This window comes from Elaeis guineensis, chromosome 8 (assembly GCF_000442705.2).
Source record: "Elaeis guineensis isolate ETL-2024a chromosome 8, EG11, whole genome shotgun sequence".
Taxonomy (NCBI): Eukaryota; Viridiplantae; Streptophyta; class Magnoliopsida; order Arecales; family Arecaceae; genus Elaeis; species Elaeis guineensis.
The window spans coordinates 21,130,438-21,136,517 of NC_026000.2; the positions used below are offsets into that span (position 1 = coordinate 21,130,438).

The 6,080-nt window shown below is 44.7% G+C and overlaps 1 non-coding gene across 1 annotated transcript; it reads right to left on the reverse strand.

The window, feature by feature from the left end:
- Positions 1–5,235: 5,235 nt before the first annotated feature.
- On the reverse strand, positions 5,236–5,308 carry TRNAE-CUC (transfer RNA glutamic acid (anticodon CUC)). Its single transcript has one exon. It is a non-coding gene; the product is annotated as a tRNA-Glu (tRNA).
- Between the last annotated feature and the right edge of the window lie 772 nt (positions 5,309–6,080).

A 6,080-nucleotide genomic window follows, 5' to 3' on the forward strand; every position in this document is an offset into this window, starting at 1 on the left:
TACGATGAACTCACAGTGACATCGTGTTAACCAATTATAACAAACAACCTCAGTCCAACGCAAGATAGAAAAAGACCGTTCTTGAGACCGCCATGTAAGCTGAATCAAGAACGGCCATGCAGCCAATTCTCCGCAACACAGCAATTGGTCAACCGTGCACAATACTGTGCAAATTATTTAAATATAAAAAGAAGTACAGGACGAAAACATAAGAGCAGGTCACTAGTTGAAAACCTCACGTTCAGTGCAACAAAAGATAAAAGCAACCAAAGATGGTAGGCTCCAGATTTATTCATGGGCGTACAACGGCTGAAGCTTAGCCTACAAAAACACCCCTATTAAAGATGCCCACCCAGGGACCCAAATCCGGATCCATACCCATATCCTTGGCCATGTCCCGTCCCAGATCCACTCCAATTCATGTCTGCGTGCCCTTCCGCAGAGCCAGCTCCATAGCCGTACCCAGAACCACTTCCATACCCACGAGCTTGAGCAAAACCAGATTCGGACCCAAATCCATACCCAAAACCTTGACCTATAGCAGCGTTGGAGCCTCCACCAAAACCAGTCCATGCACCAGACCCCGCTCTAGAGCTTGAACCAGAGGTAGGATTAGAACCAAAATTAGAGCCCCCATTAGAAGCAGCATAGGGTCCTCCATTGGATGCAGACCATGCACCAGAGCCTGCTCCTGAGACCGAATTAGAGGAAGAGCTAGAATCTGAGAAAGAACCAGAGTTCAATCCTCCTCCTGAGGTGGCATAAGATCCTCCATTAGAACTAGACCAAGCACCTGAGTTGGAGTTAGAGACTGTGGTAGAACGAAAGTTCGAGGCCCCTCCAGCAGCAGCATAAGATCCTCCTTCAGAACTAGAAGATGCACTTGATCCTGCACCTGCATTTGAGCTCGAAGTAGACCTCGATTCCGAATCAAAGTGAGAGCCTCCACCAGAAGCAGCATAGGATACTCCCCCAGAGCCAGACTCTGCACCACCACCTTCTCCTGAGCTTGATCCGGAGGCATAAGCAGAACCTGCACCATTGCCCGAAGCCGAAAAAGATCCCTCTCCACTGATAGATGATGCACCTGAACCTGCTTCTGAAGTCGAACCAGAGGAAGAAGTAGAACCAGAACTGGAGTGGGAGCTCCCACCAGAGGCTGCATAAGATCCCCCACCAGACCCGGCCCATGCACCAGATACCGCGCCAGAGTTGGAGTTAGAGGTAGAACCGAAACTAGAACTGGAACCGAAGCCTGAGCCCCTGCTTGAAGCATCATAAGATCCTCCATTAGAGCCAGACCATGCGCCGGAACTTGCTCCTGAGCTTGTGCCAGAGGTAGCACCAGAACTGCCACTAGAGCCAGCACCAGAGGCCGAGCTCCCCCTGCCCGAAGCACCAGGTGCACAACGGGAGGCCCCACTTGGAGCGGCGTAAGATCCCCCTACAGAACCAGACCCGCTGGTGGCAGAACCGGAAGCATGACCAAATGCCGTGCCCCCACTTGGTCCAGTGTAAGAACCTCCTCCAAAGCCTGCTCCCGAGCTCGCGCCATTAGCAGAACCAGAGCCATAGCCAGACGCCGAGCCGCCACTTGGTCCAGTGTAAGACCCTCCTCCAAAGCCTGCTCCCGAGCTCGCGCCATTAGCAGAACCAGAGCCATAGCCGGACGCCGAGCCGCCACTTGGTCCAGTGTAAGACCCTCCTCCAAAGCCTGCTCCCGAGCTCGCGCCATTAGCAGAACCAGAGCCATAGCCGGACGCCGAGCCGCCACTTGGTCCTGTGTAAGACCCTCCTCCAAAGCCTGCTCCCGAGCTCGCGCCATTAGCAGAACCAGAGCCATAGCCGGACGCCGAGCCGCCACTTGGTCCAGTATAAGACCCTCCTCCAAAGCCTGCTCCCGAGCTCGCACCATTAGCAGAACCAGAGCCATAGCCGGACGCCGAGCCTCCACCAGCCCCAACGTAAGACCCTCCACCAAAACCAGATGATGCACCCGAGCCAGTGCTCGCCCCAAAGCCAGAGCCATAACCGGAACCAAGACCTGCACCATGGCCAGAGGAAACATAAGAACCCTCGCCGGGGCCGGACCATGCACCAAACCCGAGCCAGAGCCCGAGCTGGAGGCAAAAGCAGAACCAGAACCTGCGCCGGAGCCAGAGGTTATGCCACTGCCCCCCCTAGGTCAAGCCCAAGCCCCACACCAAGCCCCAAGCCACCACCCAAGCCCACACCCAAGTCTTTCCTCATTGGTCGGCCTCTGGCCATGCGTGGGGAAAGGGAAAGTACAAGAAAAGCTACAACCAGAGCACTGTGGGATGCCATGTTTGCTCTCTGATGCTACTGGGCAGCTCCTAGCGTGAAGTATTTATGGACACCGGATCCTGTTAGCAATTATTCTAACCATGTGATCATGTTATGAAAAGCTTGCGAAGCCGCATCAGCATGGTCTCGGATTTGGCCGCACGTATGCAGTCGCAATCGTTTCCACGTCAACTAACTCGATTCTTCATGTGGTTCTCACCTAATGCTTTGGAGCCTAATCAGCGGCCCCTTTTGGTTCAACCAGTGTCCGGATTTGTGCCGCAGTAGGTTCATTTAATGAAACTAGTTTAAAACCATGCTTTCTAGACCTTCTATATACTTATGTTAATGGGCCTCTTAAAGCGCTTTGTTGATGGGAATTTTGTATTAGAAAGTCGCCCCGGCCTTCAGTTGGGACAGAGTTGCTTGTTGGCAGTATATTCTCTCGTCTTCTTCTAGTGGGCTCATGAATCCACTCGGTAGTTTGATTCTTAGTAGGAGATCCAGATCAAGCATTTCAAACCCTAGTTGCTAGCTGTATGGCTTCACTGTCAAATTTGTATACCACATGTAACTTGACCTGTACAATAACAATGTTGAAGCAACCAAATTAAGTAGATGGAGTGCTCTGATGGTGGCGTTCGCGTTATATCTTTGATTTGAAAGAATGCTCCATCTTCTTTATGCACAGCATTTAAGCACTTCAACCTCTTTCTTTTATCTGAAACATAGATCTGGTATCACACTTGGAAAGCTGTGCAAAGCACGGGTCAATGATTGACATTGTGAAAAAAAGATCGGCCAACCATTCTTTTGCATGAAAAATATAGCACGAACCCATGATGGTGTTGGACTGCTTGTTTGCTGTTCATTACTTTATGTGAATCCTACGGCATAATGTGTCTGATTTATGTATAAGTTCTTAATAACTTGACATTTGACTCTGAGATGGCCAGCTTCAAGGGGCTCCAAAACACCTAGCCATAAACGTAGATGTAGTCGTCTCAAGCCAACACATCAATTGCACATGTCATTCAATGTTACGTGCCAACGAAAGTTGATACATCAAACCACCAATACCTAATTTGTGCTTACGTGGATAGTCCACATCTGGCAGTAGGGCAAGCTAGGCCTGAACGCAAGTTAGATCTTCGGCACCCAGATCGACACATCAATTAAGCCTGCAGAAAACTACAATCTTGTACAATAAATTCACATCAATTAAGATGTAACTGCAATATCAAGATGGATATGATGATACCGATGGCAGTGATCCAGGCACTATAGACTGTATAGGCAGCCAGGTTCAAACCTTCATTCGTTGTTTGGGCCACAAGATTCTTCTAATGGTTAGGAAGCCCATGATTACAAATTTTACCCCATCCAAACCAAACCACATCATAAAAAGAAATTCTTTGTTCACCACCCCGGATAGAGAAAAAGTATAGCTTCATCGGATTAAGCCATGTAAGGCAATTAATAACGGAATATGCATTTAATGCAGCTTAGCTTTTATTTTTTAAATTTTTTTAGCAAAAATGTCATTTCCATTCGAGATGCAAAAATCCATTCGAGATGCAAAAAATCATAATAACTAACATAATATTATATAAAAATATAGAAAGCATATATATTGTTCAACAAACAAACAAAGACTATTATCACTTCCTATATCTTATGTGTGTGAATCTTATATATCCCGAATAATATTATGACATCTTATTGCTTGGTACAATATCATGTGTCAGTAATATTATTTCTAATAAATTTTTATAGGATGCAAAAAGATGCCATACCATTATTATGGATGTCATACACTCATACATATCATTATTATGAATCCTATTATTTTCTATAATATTCTATTGATTGTTATGATGTCTTATTATTATCTATGACATTCTAATCAAGCATAAGAAAAATAAATAAAAGATGAGTCTTGAAAGAAAAGAATATTTTGGTCAAATTTTTTTTTTGAGCTACACTAAATATTTATCTGATTATAGATTATATTATGTGATCCAATCGATAAAACAGTACATTTTCTCTCCATCAGAGATGGTTTCTCCATCATGAAAACCTTATTGGGCTTTAAGATATCGGGTGCCTTGCAAGTTGCAAGGCATTTGTCAAACTTTTGCACTTTGCAAGACATTTATTGTATTATTTGTATTAACTGATTCCACTCATTCCATAGTTAGCATTCTGGAGAGATTCTATAATCTTCTTCTGACAAAAGTGCTAGATTATCTCTGATCCTTGTTATTCTGTTAATGTAAAAACCAAGGGAACATGGAAAGGAACCATAAAGAAATTAAAGTATTTGACCTTGTCTTATTGGGTGGACTGTCAGACTCCCAAAACAAATGACTGATCACTTCCCGTGAAGTTTATGTAGTAAATTAAATAGGAATGAAACAGATCTAGTCCTTTTACATCGTCTATCTCTGATCACTAGTACAACTAGCAGATTTACAAAGTTGGGCGGCTAATAATTCTCACCAAGGAAACATTCGGTTCATGTTGCAAGAGGAGCCAAATCTGAACATAAAATCGAGGACACGAGAAAGAAGAAAATGCAGCATTGGTAGAATGCGATGTTGTTCTGAGATGATTGGATCTGAAATTTGGGAACACTTTCCTGCCATGTCATCTAAATGAAGTATGTTCCCACATTTTTTTAAACGGGATTTGGGAAAAATACTGCCTGAACTGCAGGCCTGGCATTAATGGGCTCTGCTACAGTGCCTTCCACCAGACAAGAGTCCAAAGCATTATCCAAAAAATAACTGGAGACACCAACTTCACTGGAGAGCTACTTTTGAGGTTTTTCTGAAGAATTGGGAGGGCCATTGTCAGACAGATACCTTGAGATAGACGCCTAACTATATTTTTCTCTAAAATAAAACAAACAGGTTTGGAAAAAAAAATTTCCGTTGCCGGGACTCGAACCCGGGTCTCTCGGGTGAGAGCCGAGTATCCTAACCAACTAGACTACAACGGAAGTGTGGTGGATTGCTACACTATCTATAATATAATTAAATAACTCCTACCGTTTTCCACATCGAGGACTGCGGCCTATAACCTCTACCATCACGGACCATTGAACTAACCAACCCATCAGCTGCCTCGCAAGATTCTGGGCAAAAAGATCATAAAAGTAATCTCCATTGGACCCATCCAAAAAGCCCTTTTGCCCTACAAAACAAATCCATACCTCTGGAATCCATGGAACCCTTCTCCTTCCAGCCCATCTCAAAGCTTGCTCTTCCCCACAATATATAGTCCGCTTTTCCCATCTCGCCATCCTCAAGATCAACCTCATCTTAGTCCCTGCAGTCATGAACTAGCTCCTTTCCAAGTACTCAAAGCACCCCATGATCGAGTTGGCACACATGCTGTTGGATACAGAGCTAGGTCTCCACTAACACACATGATCCCTTGGAATTCAATGATAAATCGCTGTATCAGAAGTGGGTATACCTTTGATCGCATGGAAATGTTCTGGGAAAATACATTTGGTGGAGTGCATGAGCTCATTGCTGCACTTCTTTCAATTTGCATGTAGTAGAATATGCTTTTAAATTGAAAAAAAAAAGGTTTGAGTTTGTACTTTTTCCCATCTCGTAAGAGTTGGGCAAATTCTTTTCGTCCATTGACACTTACTCACTATGCTAAAAGCAAGTCGAAGAGCTGTTTACAGAACACGAAATAGAGAAGCCATTAGACAAAGGTTTCATATAAGCGTGAAGAATGGCGGAATTTATATTATCTAC